General features: G+C 44.5%; 1 protein-coding gene across 1 annotated transcript in view; it reads left to right on the forward strand.

The window, feature by feature from the left end:
- The first annotated feature begins 3369 nt into the window (after nt 1-3369).
- ZNF644 (zinc finger protein 644) overlaps nt 3370-17641 on the forward strand; it is a 71077-nt gene continuing 56805 nt past the window's right edge. Inside the window, exon 1 of the mRNA XM_054285575.1 lies at nt 3370-3440. The gene's annotated coding sequence lies outside the window, so the exon portion shown is untranslated. The remainder of the gene's footprint in view (nt 3441-17641) is intronic.

Genomic DNA, 17641 nt, shown 5'->3' on the forward strand with positions numbered 1-17641 from the left:
AGACCCTGACAAGAGATTTCAGACCATATTTCTTTAAAAAGGTCATTGAGGAATACAACCCCCAGGACGCACCGCACACTTCAGTGTTTTAATGTTTCACACAGGGCTGACATGGGACATTTCCCCTCCCTTACTGCGCTCACAATCGCCGGCCTGAGGGGCATTGAGGAATCGCCTGTCCGCCGTGCAGGAACCGTGCGTGGACGAGCCCTCGTTCACTGCGCACCCGCGGCAGCTCCGCGCCCCCGGCGCAGCGCGGGGGGACAGCGCGGGGGCGTTGGCTCCGCGCCCGCTCCCTGCAGCCCGCGGGCCCTGCGGCACGGAGGCCACCGCCTCGCTGGCCGTGCGTGGAGGCGGCCCGGGACGGCCGGGATTGCCGCCCTCCGGGTGCTTTAGCCGGTGGCACTCGAGTGTCACCGTGCGCTACCCCTCGGTGCTGGCACCAGGCTCAGGGTGAGACCGTGGTATGGCACTGCTTGTGCTGCAGGCACCCCATGGTGTGTTCCACCGTGCTTGTCCTGAGAGCTCTCGCGTCTCGGCACTGCCGGGTAGGTGACACACAGAGCCGCGGGCAGGGACGGCGGGAGGGACCCGGCCGCCACCGCCGCCCACCCGCGCCCCGCAGGGACTTGGTGGCAGGGCTCGCAGCTGGCCTTGCTCGGGCAGGTGTTTCCGGACTTAAAGGGAGCCCTAAATACTGAACACCCATGCAAAATGCAAGCTAAAAGAAAGGGCGCCGACTGTACCGTAGAGTAAGAGTTGTAATTTTAAACAGGGAGAGGCCTACGTAAGATGGCCAGTTCTGTGGACTTGCAGTGTATTGTAACCAGGCTGGTTAAATGGTTAACAAGGGACTGATGTGCTGCAGAGGGAAGGTGACGTATCATCCTTTCGGGATTTTTTCCAAACGAGGGAGTCGTGTGACCCACTTCAGCACCGCAGTTCCCTCCTGACTCTTACTTTGTCACTCTCGGGTGACAGCTGGGCCAGCCAGAGCGGACGGCCGAGCCGGGGCACCATTTCCAGGCACTGCTGCGTGGAGCGCCTCGGTGTGCAGTTCCTCTGCACCGAGCCCATCCGCGTCTGCCCGCCCCAACCAGCCCGTCACCCTTCCTGTGGGAAGGAATAGAAAGAAAAGAGCCTTTTCCTTAATGCAGAAATGGGTTATGGGATAGTTTTTGTCTCAGAATTTATTTTCTCCTGAAAAGGAAAGTGCGTGCCCAAAGCAGCTGTGGTGCTGACCTGCCTTCCCTGTGTGCGAGGTCCCTGTTGCATGTCGGTAGGGGAAGGGAGAGGTGGCAAGACCTGGCTTGGCTCTGCAGCCGTGCAGGCTTTGGCTCTGCAGATGGACCCAGGGGGCCGGCGGTGGCTCTGGGGCTGGGGAAGGCCTGGGTGTGCCTGCGGTCGCAGTGGGGCTCCACGCAGATCCTTCCCCTCAGAAAAGTTTTGTCAGCACATGGACTGGTATCTGGCTTCACATTCCTTCCCAGAGTTCTCGAGACGTTAACTTTCAAATGGGAGGCCTCCCTAGTGGATTCATGTCAGTGATTTTGGGTTTTAAACTATTCATGCATGAAAAATTACTTAGGAGCTGTATACTCCCATGTATGAATAATGACTACATGGGAACACAGATTACAGCAGTTTTGCACTGAGACTGCTGCAGTTTACATGCTCTCTTTGGGAACATTATGAAACGTTTTTAAATGCTGGTTCATGTTAATGCATTGATTTCAATCAGTCTCTTTTTGTCCCTTTTGGATTTGTTCAACTTAACAGCTAGCTTGTTTCATGTTTGCTCTAAAATATGCTTAGCAAATTAGGCAAATAAAAAAATGCATGCAAAAATATGGTGCTATGCACATGTATCAGGTTTCTTATTTATTAATAGACTTCAATTTCCATACGATAGTCTGGCTTTTCTTTTTAACTTTGGCTCAATGGATAGTTTATGCCAATTACACGTAGTTTAACAGCTTTGAAATCTGTTTTTGCTTTTCTAATGCATGAAGACATTGTTTCAGGTTTTAATTAAACTCTACACTGACTTTAAATTCTATTGTCCTTTTCATTTAAATAGGATTTTTGTTAGATCTTTAACAAGACCTCAGTGGGGTAATAAATCTAAGCAATTGTCCTTATTAGGAGTAGATTATCCTCAAGAGATGGAAAGTCACAGAAGTAACTAAAACCATTTGCAGAGACTGAACTAAGGCTTTTTCTTCCTAAACATTAAACAGACTTGAAAATTACTTGCTTGGGCACTCAAATTAAATTAAATGATATTTTGTTTATTTTTCACATTTTCAGTGCAGGCTATTTGCATTTACTTAAAATTCATGTTTCATTGAGTAGGATTCACTCCTGAATAAGGATCCTTACTTTCAGTATACAAGCTGTAATTGAAACTCAATATATCCTGCCATTTCTTTTGTTATTAACCCTTGCAGTGCTTCTAATGTATAGGACCTGCTGACTCAGTGAGTGTATTCTTAGTTCATTGTTTTTGCCATAGAGATGAGTCTTGGCTGAAGAATTGCTCTTGTGTTTGTCCCACACCCCAGCCAAGGAGAACTGTGGAGTATGCAGGAGTGTGGAGCTTGTGCAAAGATCTCACATGCTGGATTAAAAACACAGGTTCTTGGTGAAAACTTGTCACACACTCAACAGTTCTGTCTAGGTTTGACCTTATTGTGTTTACATACTTCTAGGAGGTGAAAGGGGGTGTAACTCTAATGGTTCTCTTTTTTTTCAGCTGTTTGCTTCATTCGATGATATTCTTTGTTCTGAGGTGCTCCAGGTTTGCTTTGTTCCTGGCTTTAGTCATCGGTTGACTTTTGATGGGACAAGGCCTCCTTTGACACAGTCAAATCCTGAATCTCTTCCCAGTGTTTAATTCCCAACTTCAGTATACACATTGTGGTGCAGTTTCTTTATGCATTCCGTTGTGTGGAAGCCCCGTTTTGGGGGACACTCATTTCTAGGACTTAGCTCTACAGACCGGCGGACAAAGGCAGGGATGTTGTTCCGGGACATTCTCCCAGTGAGCCCTGTCGAGACAGCGGCGTTTCCCCGCTGGCCGCAGTCGCTGCGCTGGCCAAGCCACTGCCGTCCGCGGGGCCACGGCCGCAGGAAGCGGGGCTGCGGGGACACGGCTGAGGGGCCACGGCCGCAGGAAGCGGGGCTGCGGGGACACGGCTGAGGGGCCACGGCCGCAGGAAGCGGGGCTGAGGGGACACGGCTGAGGGGCCACGGCCGCAGGAAGCGGGGCTGAGGGGCCCGGCCTCAGGGACGCGGCCGCAGGAAGCGGGGCTGCGGGGGCACGGCTGCACGTGACGCGCCCACGTCCGCCTCCGCCGGGAAGGAGCCCGCAGCTCTGCACGGCTGATGAGGACCAGCCCCTCTTGGTTGTTGCAGCTCTACCGGCTCTCAGCCAGCAGGTATTTAATTTCTGGAGCCCTCCTGTCCGTGGGCTCCTCTGCCTCTGTCCTGCAGGCCGGCATCTCTGCAGAGCCAGGTCCTGTCAGCCTGCAGGCTGCTGCTCCCCACATGGCATCTGCTGTGTTTCTCTACTAAGAAACTTCACCTCAAACCTTCTCGTCTTCTAAGTGATACTCTAGTGATACTTTGGGGCAGAACGAATTATGTTAGAGGAACACAGCTCATAAATATTAATTTCTAATTAGACTCTATTTGCTTCATATTCTAGGCAGCATTACAGGTTTTGAGCCTTCATCTGCCACTTTCCATATCACTCAAATAGCAGAGATTTTGGCATGGTAAATCACAGAGGAAGGTGGAAAATCTGATGCAAGTGAGATAATGTAGTTCTTCATTACTATGGCTCTTGCATGCCCATAGAAAACTTTAAAACATGAAAGGTGCTGACAGCAGGTAAGTCACCTAGTTCCTGCTCTGCTTTAGGTATAAAGCCTGGGGAAAGTGGAGAAAAGGAATGCACACTCTGGTTTTTAGGCTCTGGTTTTTAGGCAACTCACCCTTCCCTCTAAAGCAGTGCACTGGAGGAAGTGTGGCAAACCTAGGCTGAGTTCTGCAACTTATTTAATATGACTCAGTGCACAAGATTATGAGCTCTAAGAGTGCTCAGCCTTTGGGACAGAGTCTGGGGAATTAAGATGTTCTTCATCCTATCTTGCAAGGCAATTAGACCTGATTTAGGCAGTGCTATACCTTGGACAAATTCCACAGGGCATAGTTTTGCTCTTATCAGGATGTGGGATTTTCCCTCTGTTTTCCCCAGCAGCAGGGCCAGGAGTTTGTGGCTCTGCAGGGTAAGATTGAGAGCGCCCAGCTCTGTCCCTTACTATGACATTTGTCTTGTCTCCCCACCACCCCTGTTTCCGGAGATGTATGCTGTAGTCAGACGCAAGTGCTGTGACTATAAGAAATGCAAGGCTAGCTAAATGGACTCCACTGCTTGCTGATGTGCAGTGAAAAGAATCCCGTCTTGCCTTGCACTCTGCAGCAATGTGTGTTGCTTTCCAGTGCCAAGTACATCCCACAGCATCAGATGTGGGGAGCTGCTGTTTGCACGTGTGCCATGCGGTGAGCTAGCAGCATTCCCCTGTTCCAGCAGCCTCCCTGGAGGGCAGCAGGCTGCTTAAAAGGTCAGCGGGGTACCTGTGCATCACAGGCGTGAAAAGCTGCCCTCTTTAGGCCCTGAGGCAACAACCTGCTTTCACTTTGTGAAGCCGAGCAGAAAAGCTGGGGTCCAACAGTGGCAGGTATCCCTGAGCACAAGACAAGGCAGCATGAGCATATAAGAAATCCAGTTTGCTTCTCAACGTGAGTAGATGAGGTTTGGGTGGGAAAGTAATGGGAATGCTTAATGTTTGCTGCTAACATTTACAAAAATGACAGCAAATCCCGTCTGTATTAATGTTTACCTTTTGAGACGGAACAGAATTTTACTTTGTTAAAGAAGGTTAAGGAAACCTAGAAGTAGCTAGCTCTTTAATCTTCAACTGGAAAATACAATTTTGAAATCCATTCTCTTAGGAGTGAAATAATCAGAGTGATAATGGATGTTAAACCTACTCTGAATGTTATTTAAAGGATTTCTCAGATGGAAACAAAAGTTGATAGGATGGAGTCATGCTCAAATGAACATCACCTTTACTTACACAGTTGTCCACATGAAGAAGAGAGGTTGATCAGCATGTATTTTCTGGTTAAGTGATTGTTTAGGAATTATCAAAAGTCATTATGTGATTCTTAAATACTTCCATTTGCTCTTTGTTCCAACAAAAGGCTGTTGGAACCATATCCATGTGTTTTTACAAGCACAGCTCTATGCATGAGGACTTCACCACAAAGGGTTTCCAGTGAAAGGAAAGACTGCAGGAGTCTTCAGCATTGAGGAGAAAAAAATTGTTAGTCTTTCCCCTCGTACTGCTGACCTGTTCCTCTTGGCACGTTTTTGATCTCCCTTGGTCAGTCTGTGCCTGATACCGTGTATACGTGTCCTGTTCCCCACAGTGTAATGGCTCCTGTTTTTTCCAAATGTTGTTACATTTCCTTTCTCCTCCTCTATTTTTCAGTTCTCTTTCCCATTTGTAATGCATCAGCTGTCTTTGTTGTTTTTCACTTCTAATTTAATACCACCAGTGAATTTGTGTCTCTCTGCAGATCATTAAAAAGGGGCTATGTGGGACTACTTGTAAAAGAAAACACTGCATTCCCAAGACAGGTTACAAAGCGGTGTGTGTCAATACTCTCTTTTGGAACTTCTAGCTTTGTTTAGTTCTTTAGTAGATGCAAAGAGATCTCTGGATCTCTTGTTTGCCACTCTAGCATGAGAACACAAGGAACGAATTCAAGAGCTGCAGGACTTGAAAGGACCTGTGCCGCCCTAGGAAAAGGGCAGTTTCCTGTGTGAAGCAGAGCAAAAAATCAAATTAACAAAATCCCAGTCCAGCCACAAAACTAATCTGTCCTCAGCCCATGGGCACATTGCAGGAGTCCTTTCTTCCTTCCTGCCCTCTGTACAGGCTGTTTCAGCCCACCATTGTGGTCAGTGGCTGGCGAGCTGGCAGGAATGGATGTGTGCCTGAAATACCAAGTACTGAAGGGCCACACCTGTGCTGAGAAAGAAGTTCTGCTCCCCTGGGAAGCCAGGAGTCGTGTGATTGCTTTAATGCAGCACAGATCTCTGTGGCTGATGCAGCCAAAAGGAGCATTTGTTTGCTGTGGTGGGTGGCAGAGTTGGATGAGGGAACAAATCCAACTGTGGGCTACGTTGCCTCATGGGGCCAACCTGAATGCTGGTTTTGACTCAAAGGAGGGAGTTTTTGGGCAGGAAGAGAAGATGAGCAATATCACCACATGGTCAGTGGAGAGAGAGGCTCTTGGAGCCTGAGTCTCTCCCGGTGCCTGGTTTTAGGATGTGGAAGGCACTGCTGTGCCTGTGGGGTCTGTACGTGTCAGCTGATGTCCAGGGTCAATCCCTGCCCAGGTGTTACAGCAGCATTGGACTGACCTATCCCTTCATTTTGCTTGTGCTCCCTGCTGGAGTGTTTCACTAGGAAAACTCACATTCAGCCCTGTGAGGGAGGACAAGATGGGCTCATAGCTGAGCTCTGACTGGGTTGAAGGATGGCCTCGGGCAGCAGCAGGATTTCTGAAAGCCCCTGTAGGCTGCATCTCCTGGCACAGACTCCCTGCTGCCCGTGGACCTCCTGCAGTGCAGGAGGCTGCCAGCATTGCCCGGGTGGTAGTTTTAACTCTTTGTTACCTGAAATTCAGGCAGTTTCAAAGTAAATAAACCACTGGCCCCTTTGTACAGTCTCATCTCTCACGTTGTCCCTGCCACCCGTGTTAATAATGTGCATAATTTCCCGAGCACAGACTGGGAGTTGGGGAGTGTGAGGTGTGCCTTAAGGGGCTGGTGGCAGCAGTGAGTGTTTGGAGCTGGATAATACCCACTGGTTTGCATGAACTTGCTGTCAGGGAACTGTTTTGATAGTGATTAGCATTGCTCAGTGGCAGGACTGTAAACTGAAGTAAATAGCTTGGTCCTGATTACATTTTCTGGAGGGGATGATGCAGAAGAAAATGGAGTTAAAAATTAGCTGTGAAATGAGCTGAAAGTTTTTTTACTAACCACGCAGGACTTTGAAACATCTGACATTAACAAAATAACCTATTTGAAGCAATAGTAAACTGCCATCTGCTGGTAGAAAAGTAATGCACGTAATGAACATGCAGACTTAGGAAGTGATAATTCTTTTGTGTTTGACATGCTGCAGTCAAATATGTACATGTCATGGAAGCTGCATATATTTATTTAACGGGTGGTTTTCATCTCTATTTGCATTTTCATATAGAATATGCTAAACAGATGCCTGTAATATAACTAACTTTAACGACAAGCACAGAAAACAAGACAATAAGAATAAAGAAGGAGGACTAATAAAAGCAGATGAGCGATCAGGATGATGACAGGCTCCAAATGTGTCCTATTTACATTGCTAATAATGAATCACAAGACTTCCTTTTATTGTTTCCCCCTGTCTTAGACCCTCCTGTATGACCAGAATTGTAGCACTGAAAAACATTTCCTGGCATCTTCATTGTGATTTTTGTGTGTGTGTGTGTGTGTGTGTGTGTATGTGGTTCCTTACAAGCATGTAAATAGGAACTGGGTCTTTAATTGTTCCTGATTTAAGTAGGTCATTGTCTCCAATACACAAACCTCTTGTCTTCTGGTAAGCCAGGTCAGCTGTTGAAAAGGATATGGAAAATACTTACTACACAAATATGACCAGAGAAATTGATTTCACAAAGGACCACTCCCAAACTGTGTGGCATTACAGAGCCAGTTTCCATAAATCAGCACTGCAGGGGAGAGACGATCAGGTTTCATGTTTGTATAGTGTGTACCGAGTGGGTGTGCTGAGCATGACTGTGTCCCTAAGGTGCTGCTGCACTATAAATAGGAGTGTTAGCGTGAATTACCTCCAGTGCAAACATCAGGCCACTTGCCCTTTTCATATGCATGCAGTTTTGGTTTATGATTGGGATTATTCCAAACACAGCCTATTGTTTTAGCAAACTGATCTTCTCCTAGGAAATATTTTAAATGGGCAAAGAAAAAATAGGTCAGTTCTTCCTTTGAAATCAGAGAGAAGTGTGTATTTGTAATATTTCCTAGGCTTGTTTCCTTGGAACAGGTTTGGCAGGTATGAGAGGAAGTTAAAGATTTATTTTTGGTGCTATGTACCAGATGTCATACCTGCTCTTCTGAGACAGTTGCTTTTATCTCCAGCAGTACCTGCTCTAGTAGCAATGAAAAAGTGACTTGAATCCCATTTAAAGCATGTAGTGTGCACTGTTCTTGTGCCACTAAAGGAAGGGGAAGGCTTGTTTGGGAGACTCCAGGCAGAGTCCTTATGCGTCATTATAAAGCAAACATGTTTGCATCCCTCTCAGCAGTGTTTTTGCCTCCTTGAAGATGTGGTGAATTAATATTCCCAACTCCAGGGTTTGTGACCCCAGCAGATGCTGAAGGGCTACAAAGATGTCCAGTTTGAAGTGCTGTTATATTTATGAGTTCTCCACATTTATGGCTCATTTTGTAGCATCCAGGTGGTTCTTTCTAAAGGACTATTTCTGGGGAATTTCTGCATGCTGTGCAGACTCCACTCACATTGGCCTTAATCAAATGCTGCTCAGTGTCTCACCTGGGAAGAGCCCTGCTTGGTGGCTTTTATTTACCTTAATACTGTAGGGCCAAATCCTCAGCTCAGGTAAACACCACAGCTTTTTCTGACATGTAATCTGTGGAGGATTTAGCCTTGGTGCGTGGTCACAGAGGCAGACACCCTGCTCTGGGTCCTGTTTGCTGAAATGCTCCAATAGCAACACAGCATGATCAAATGGGAACAGCCAGGGGAGGAGTGGTGCCCATGGATACCTGTTCACAGGTGGGAGCTCAAGTACACAGTTACCATCAAAGACACCACTGTCCTCTGCTTTGCTCTGGAGTCTCCCTGCCAACAGGACTCTGCCTTCCAGCTGAGGAGTGACTGATGGTTGAAACAGCAGGCCCAGTTTATTTCAGGTATGCCAGTGACCCACATGACCCATAGGAAGGATAAGGTAAAGGCAATCAAAGCATCATTTTCCTGTAGCCTCTAAGGGCTGTAAAAATGGAAACATGGAAAACAAGCTCATAGATACATGAAATAGGGTGAGGGTTCACTGTTACCTGCTATAGGCTAAATCAGGAGTTGAATGAGACTGACACTTCAGCCAGCAAGAGAAAGGAGGAATGATGAAAATTATGAAAAGTTAAAGCTGGTCTTATGCTAGAATCACACTGTTCAAAAAAGCTCCTGAACCACAGAGAGCTGGAGCAGGCAAGGGTGGAGAGGTGGGTTATGGTGATGGAAGGGTATTGTCATTACATAAATTGGAGCATTTCAAGGCTGTTTAACTGTTTGGTGCTATATCCTGTTAGTCTTTTCTGAGCTTACCTTGCAGTGGAATGGGGGAAGCTGTGCTGATTGCACAACTGGTTGTTTGTTTCTTTTCTCTGTGTTTCCAGCAAATTAAGCACTGTGTCCTGCCTGTGCTATGTTCAAGGTTTGGCAAAGGGCTTTTGATGGGTTTGCCCAGCACCTAATCCTGCTTCCTTTTACTATGGCTCCTGTACCAAAATGCAGTGATCAGACTGAGTAACAATAAAACTATTGGTGATTTACCATGGAGCAGGAAAACCCTTAGTTAGGGGGCAGTTTCTGGCAAAGTGTAGTTCTCAAGATGAATTGAGCTCCTTGTCTTTGCAGGAATTACTGCATGGTGGATGCAGAAATGATAACCTAGCAGTTAGTGCTGCTCAGAAAGCAATAAAACACTCACTTCAAAAATCAAGAAGCATGAAATAGATACTATTTTACTGGGGCAGGAAAGGGGGAACACTAGGAGAATCATGAAATGGCTGCATAATGTTAATTTCTGTGGCTATAGTGACATTGGGAGACCTCTGGTATATATTTGAAACAAGCAATGAAATAAGGCTCATGTGCTATATGTGTGTCAAAGGCAGGCAGGGGGATCAACTAATATGCTTATCAGTCAGGCAGTGTACGTGGAGATGCTCTGCTTTCACAGTGTCTGCTCATTGCAGTTGGGCCCATGAAGAAGCCAGGTGATTAATCTGCAGGGGTTTATTTTTTCTGAACTGTTAATGTCCTCTGTTTCAGAGCAACAGCCCATGGCTCATTAAGCAGGGAAGATTTGATTGCAAGTGTGAAGGGCAGCACACAAAGATTCTCCACTCATCTCTTGTTTGAGCCTTAGAGGGTAGGAAAATGAAACATTGGAGAAGTTTGTCCTGGGCTGGGGCAGTGCTTCATGAAGAGCAGTGGTACTGTTAGAAAATATGTATGTATTTGAGTCAACCAGGATAAAATTTAAAGCCACAATGCTGCTGTAAGGTGGTAGCAGACACTTGCTGCTACCCCAGAAACACACAGCTGCCACTTGTGCTGACCTGCTGTGGGAATCATGCCCTTCTTAAATCTGTTGCTCCATTTCTTTGGTGATGCCACCTTGCTCTTGCTGTGTCCTTTCCACCCATACTGTTGTGTACTCTGGCATCTAATGCTGAGAAAGCAAATGGGGCTGCTGAGTCCAACTGCCTCCACAGAAATGCAACAGGGGAATTGAATACTCAGTCTGAAAGATTTTGCAATATTCGAAGAATCTTAAGGGGATTATTTTGAGATTATTAGCCACCATTTATAGTCTGTGTTGTAGCTGTTTGTAAAATTAATTTCATCAGTTGAAATATTTGAAAACATGTTGATTCAGGAAAAGTATTTTTCTGACAGTACAGTGTTATGTAAGCATTCATTTATTAACCCTAGTAACTTCCTTGAGAAATAGGGAAGTATTTCAACATTGTTTTTACAGACTGGGATACGTAAGGCTCAGATGTATAGATTTAGATCCATATGTTCTAGTGTCTGCTGACTAGCATTTGGCCCTGCTTACTTCCACTCAAGTCTTTCCTCACCTGAACTCCTGGTCATGGAGCAGCTGTATCCTGTGTCCTGCAACCAGAGCGTCCTGGCACCTCTCTGGTTGCAGCCTGTGAGCAAGTCCGTGCTGGAGGGAGGTTAGCAGTGAGGATGGGTTATTGTGGGAAAGGGGAAAGGAAGAAAAATGAATTACTGTCTTGCCCTAAGAATGATGTATCAAGCACCCATTTTGAGCATGGGAACCAGGGAAGGAGAGTGGCTGCACGGGAGGGAGCAGACTGAGGCTCTGCGCTTCCATTCCCAGAGATCCAGGTCAGACAAGAGAAGACAATGAAACAACACTGGGAATACAGACAAAATCATGGACCCTGTAATAATTTACTGGCTCCAGGAACAGGAGTATGTTGTAAACTGTAATTATGACAGACAACAAGGTCTTTGGAAACAGGAGTATCCAGGATAACAAAACAAGTCTCCCAAAAAGATTTCTCAGTCCTATGGTGCAATATTTCCATGCTCAATGGGCTGCTCTAAATTTAACTGATATTAGATATTTACCAATGATCTGGACTTAAACTGTACTGTGGAATGCAGTGACAATGGGGAAGGATTGAGAATACTTGTTAGAAGGGGCAACAAGAAAGTTTCAAGGGTTTCTGGCTTTGCTTTCTTCTGAACCTCTTTTGGTTTTGGTTTGTTTTTTTTTTTTTTTCTTTATTTTTCTCATCTTTTTTGCTATAAAGTTCTACTATAAACAATTAGAGGAAATTTAGCAATAATATTGTCTGTGGAGGCTAGGAAGGTAAGAATACATTCTACATCGTTGTTTTCCTTTGTTTGTCTTTTTTATCTTGTTTATCTTTGATCAGCTGCAGATGAAATAACCAGCTAACTGATTTCCCATACAGGGCTGCCATTCTTGCTGATGAAACTGTGCTGACATGGGAGTATGCTCTGTAGCAGTCTAGCAGTATCCATTTCTTATTCCAATACACTGACAGGTCATTCAGGGAGACAAAAAACGCTTTTCTAAACTGGAAAAGTAACTGCATTTTCAATTTTGTTTTGATTTGAAATTTTCCAGCTACCTATCAAGACCAAATCCTTGAACTATTTACTTAGAGTAACTGAAATACCCCTATTTGAAATAGTGGATATGCAAGATTTAGCCATTAAAGAGTTGGGGTAAAATTAAAATCCCCTTCAATAATAACTAAAGTCGGAGAAAATCTTTCAAGAAAATTAAACACTTGATCAAAAAGAGAGAAGGGTTATTGTCGAGAGCATAAAGATTAAACAGGAGAGTTGTCTCAGAGAATAACCATCAATGATAAGTAGCAGGCAGTTAATAATATCCCCTCAGGGATCTTCTTTTACTCATGTAGGTTTTTGGACAAATACAATATTACATTTTTTATAGTTAAAGTGCGAGGGAGCTTCATGTCATTCTAGAGCAGCAGTAAAGCTTCAGTGGAATAAGGACAGCTGGAACGGTAGGGAAGGGGTGACCCAGAAGTTGAAACAGCAGGAAATCAGTGACAGTTTTTCCACATAACTCTCCTTTTTAACCCACAAATTCTGAGATCTCTTCTCAGTCTCCTTGACATGCCTTTTTTTTTCATATCCACAGCATTGTATTAGTGCTGAGATTTCATATGCTACCGGTCCTCTATATGGAAAAGAAGGAGAGACCAAGTAAATGAAAGGTGTGATTCCATAAGAGCTGTTTTAAAGCTTGATTGTGCAGATGGTGGAATTGGCAGAACTGAAGGCATGGTGATCTGTAGACAGGGAAGGCACACAGGGTGGAGAGGGTGGGGGCAGAAGGGTCTGGAGAACCTCTGAAGGCAGCTCTGCAGCTGGAGAAACTGTAACATGAAACAACTCCCTTGATCTCTCATCTTTCTTCCCTTATTCTCTCCGCCTATGTAATTGCAATAATAAATCTTTGTTGTTCCTTAACCATCTTGTGGCCATTGCAAACATTTAAGAATTAATGCAGTTCTCACACATGATGCACATGTTCTTCATGTCCCCTTGTGTCCCTCCATTTATTCATTTATCATGTACCACAAAACTCCCATAAAATATTAATCTGAAATACAAATCTCTCTCTGCATCCTGGGAGCATTTGCATATAGTAATGTTAACGAGAGTATTAATTCTGCATGCACAGTCTGTGGACTGCACACAGGGCCAAATCTCTCTCGGCAACTGTGCTGAAATCAGTGACAAATTAAGAAACATTATTTTCATATTAAAAATACTGAGTGGAAGGTGACAGTTTCCTAGAACTGAAATATTGTCCTGAAAAGTCAAACAAGAATATTTGAAGCTTTATTTTCAATTGTTCCTTTTAAGAATTCCTTTGTAAAAGGAATTTTATGCTGCTCCATGTTTCTACCCTGTGGTTCCTAATAAATTGGTACAGTCTAGAAACAAAAGGATTTAATTTTTTTAACAGTGCTGTAATTCATGGAGTATCTAAACATTTATTTTGCGTTTCTTCCCTGTTGGGAACATCAAGAGTAGCAACACCTCTTCCAATTTGGAGTAGGACGTACAGTTGCAGATGGACCAAAATAATTCAGTTAGGCTGGAGAGAGGATCATTTGCTCTGGGGTGACAAAGAGTGAAAACTGTCTGAGCAGGCATTTGATGAAATGGAAATAGCAGGAGGATCTCCTGTGGTGGAATAAATCTTTGCACCTCACTCCTGGCTGTGAGCACAGGTGGGGTTGTCCTGCCTTTGACAGGGGTGAGAGCCCTAGGGCACCTTGGAGGCCCCTGGGAGCCTGGCAATGCCTCTGGAACAAGGACACATTTCTAGGCCTGGGTTTTACTCTGGAAAGAGGGAGGGAACAAACTTGTCTGATCCTTCACTGTCCAAGGCAGGCTTAAGACAAAATAGTAGCAACAATGAAAGATGGGTTCTTTGTGTGCACCCAAATCCCACCAGACTCCCAAATAGAGGAGCACTGTTACATACACCCCTTGCCCAGGTTCAGTGCTTCCCTGCAAGTAATGTTTTTCTCAGGGGTGGATTGTTAAAGGGTTGCATTTTCCTCAGTTAAACTCACGTCACTGAAGGTGTACAAAAGATTTTTTTAAGGGAAAGTCCCTGCAGCTGAAATTGGACCAGGGACAGTCTCTGGTGAGAGGCAGTTGCCAAAGCAGATCAGATGCCTGCTGCCAGGAGCTGCACCCCTTGGGGGAAGGCTGGAGCTCTCAGCAGATCCCTGGCTGCTGTTTATGGATCTTGCAATTCTCTGTCGGTGCTGCAGAAAATCAAAGCACTCTTGTTTCAGCAACAATGTATTTTGAGTTTGACTTTATTTCTATTCTGATGTCTGCAGTTTGTGAAAACACTAAGTGCCTTACTGTCTTCAGGAAAAATGTCATTGATCCCTCAACTCCTTACTGTAAAGCATTCATTTCACTATACAGCTTTTAAAAGTATTATAAATGAATCACGTGAGACAACCTCCACAGCTGGAGTTAAGCACTTCCATGTGCTTGCTGAATCAGGGACCAAGTTGTTAGGAAGATCTTTCTGGACTTACTGGATATCCATAAGAAATTGTCTTGACTTTACCAAGCCATGGTATTTCTCTTAATCTTTCACTTCCTTCTTATTCATGCTTAAATGAGACACATCTGTTTCCATTTTTCACATTGTTCTGTTATGTGAGTAATGATATCAAGCTTCCCCCCCACACACACACACTGTGAAAGAATAAATTAGTGTTAAGTTTTGTGAAGTTCTTTAAAACACTAAAGCAAAACATCTGTTTCAGCTGCAGGTCATTAAGATAAAAAACCCTAGTCTGTGTGCAGTGCAAAACCGCCAAACTTTTATCAGCTCAAACACATTTCTTTACCTGTCTTTTACTATAACAAGTGAAGATGGTGAAAGGACAGTAAATCTTTGTCGGGGACGGAGCAGTTGAAAGTGTTCAGTGTAGTAATCCACAGCAGTACCTTGCAGTAATCTAGTGAATTTGACCTGGAGATGCCTGGAGATTGCTGCGGTGTTGCAGACTTCAAGCTGAGTCTCCTTGAACTCCACATCTTCCAGCCAGGCACAACACTGTGTAGGGTTGCCTTATCTCCTGTAGATGTTTGTGTCACTGAAGTTCAGCTATGAATCCTTCCACCTGCCCCCAATAATTTAATTGTTTCCAGGGCAGGTGGCCAGAGTGAAGCTGAGCTGGCAAATCTGCTTTACAGGTGAACTGTGACACTCTTTCCATGCCAAAGCCCAAATGTAGATGTCTGTGTTCTTTTGTTGGTAATGATCTCCTTTATAAAGCATTTTGAGGAATGGAGATAAAAAGCCAGCAGCTACCTGAGAGCTTGACTATTAATAAATAATCAGTATTAAACTCGAGTGCATTTCCTGCATTCTATAGGAAATGCCAAACCTTGCAGACAGGTCCTGGCAGGCAGGTAATAACTTACTCCTACAAGAGACAGTGTCCACCTGTGATTCCCTGTCTTTAATTAAAAGATCTAGCGCCTTCCTTAGTGTAAAGGAGGTATTGTGTATCATGAATGTGCTCCAAAACTAGATGTGGCTTTTTTGGTGTCTTAAGAGAAAGTACTTATTTGTTCTTCCAATCTGCCAAAGCAACAGCCAATGAAGTTCTGAGCAATTCTGCTCCACTATGCTCACACCCTCCCTGGAGCAAATGAATGGGATATTTGGGGTCTTTAGCAGCCCTATGCACTTTTTTAAAGCAGCACTGTGGGTCCCCTTTCATTTAAGCCCTCAGTTTCTGAGACAGGAGAGTGTATATATATTGCTGCGCTGAATCTGTTCACCTGCAGCTCTCCCCACCCCCAGCTTATGAGCATGATTTCCTTTTATGCACTGCTCTGTCACAGCTTGGCAAGTTTCCCAAGACAATCCATACCAGAAAGGAGAATATGGCTGCTGAGCAGCTTAGACAGGAGAAATGCCTTATGTAACAGATTCATTTAAATACTGTGAAATGTTGGGACAGGCGAGACAACTGAAAGCAAAATGCAGCCCTTAATCTCTAGCATCACTTCTGCTTGCCCTCACCATCATCAGCATCTGATAGTCGCTGCCTGTCTCCATTCACATCTCCATCTTTTTCAAGAAACTGCCTGCGGCAGAATGTTCAAACAGCTTGGCAAGCAGTTTTAGGAGAAGGGGTTTTATTTATTTTTTTTTCTCCTAATTCTTCATGAGCCTCATGAGCATTTCCCCACTAATATGCCTGTGGCATCATTAGGTGTTTAATGAGAGTGATGTTGCTTGAATATTATTGTTTTTATAGCTCATTTTGTTTTGACAAGTCTTCAGTTCTGTGGCACTTTATAGTGTGCAGACTTCCCCTTCCTATATATTACAGATTTTGCAGAAATATTACCACAGAGGTGTTGTCATGAAAACTGAAATAATAAATTGTCAACATTCGGTATGTTTGAGTGCAATACGTGTTCAACACCACAGCAGTTTAATGACATCTATTAATTATTTTAGTGTATTTCTTTTATAATAATGAAGCACCGGGAATGCTGCAATTAATGGCCATGTCTCAGACAGCAGTTCAGTCCAATTCTGCACAAAGAGTTCTGTTTGGAATCTTCTAGCAGTTCCCCAAAAGACCAGCTTTTACTCCGGTGGATAGTGGATCAGAATCTTGTTCCTCACATCCAGAATCTGGATCATTATAGATTGTGCTCAGATGAAAAATTCCAGCATTGTACCTGCAGAAAACAAGGTTACTGAAATTGTAAGTATTGAATAGACCCATACAATGTCATTTTACCGCCTGCATTTTGTCTACATGTTGATGGTACTGCATCCATTTCTTTACTGATTAAATTAAATGGATACAGGTTTTGTGTCAATGCAAGAAAAATGGCTGTATTTTTAACATACTAATTAATACCCATTAAGTTCTCACTGTTATGTTATCTTCCAAGTAATTTTACCTGGTTTAGGCTGCCAGCACATACTTTCTTACTACCACAGTGGCAGAGCCTTTAAAACAACTAGCTGCTGTCAGGAATTTGGCTGGCTGATGAAGGGAGTTACTGGGGAGAAGGACAGTGAAGGTACTCTTGCTGCTGCCTTGTGCAGTGTGTCCTGCCTGACAGGAAAGGGGAAGAAGCTGCAGCTCTCTGCAGTGCCTGTTCTCCTCCCACCACTCCACAGTGTGGCTGCACAAATATTCTGCTCTCGGGATTGCTGCTGCAGGCCCCAGAACTCTGTGCCTGTGTTCCCAGCACAGCAGTGGAGCTGCACAGCTCCAGGAGTACGTAATGTTAACAAAGCACTAATTGTATACATAGCCACTGTTTCAAACATTCATATACTGGCTTCCAAGGACCCTACTTTTATGTCTTTGTTTACATTTAATAGCAGTTACAGTGGTTAACTGGCTTTATTTTGGAAACTTTGATGTTTCTCTTGCCAGTACTGGTGCTGTGAGGATCAGAAACAAAGATGTGCCTTTTTACTCTGTCTTCTGATAGGTTTTGTCATTTGGCAACTGTTGTTCTGTTAGACTTTGCAGAATTTGGACAGGATTCTGATCTCCTGCAAAGTGACACACACACTTATTAGAATGCAGAAACAGGTTTGGGGCCTTTTTTCTGAT

This window comes from Melozone crissalis, unplaced genomic scaffold, assembly GCF_028551555.1.
Source record: "Melozone crissalis strain CALT ecotype California unplaced genomic scaffold, PUWL_Pcris_2 ptg000045l_1, whole genome shotgun sequence".
NCBI lineage: Eukaryota > Metazoa > Chordata > Aves > Passeriformes > Passerellidae > Melozone > Melozone crissalis.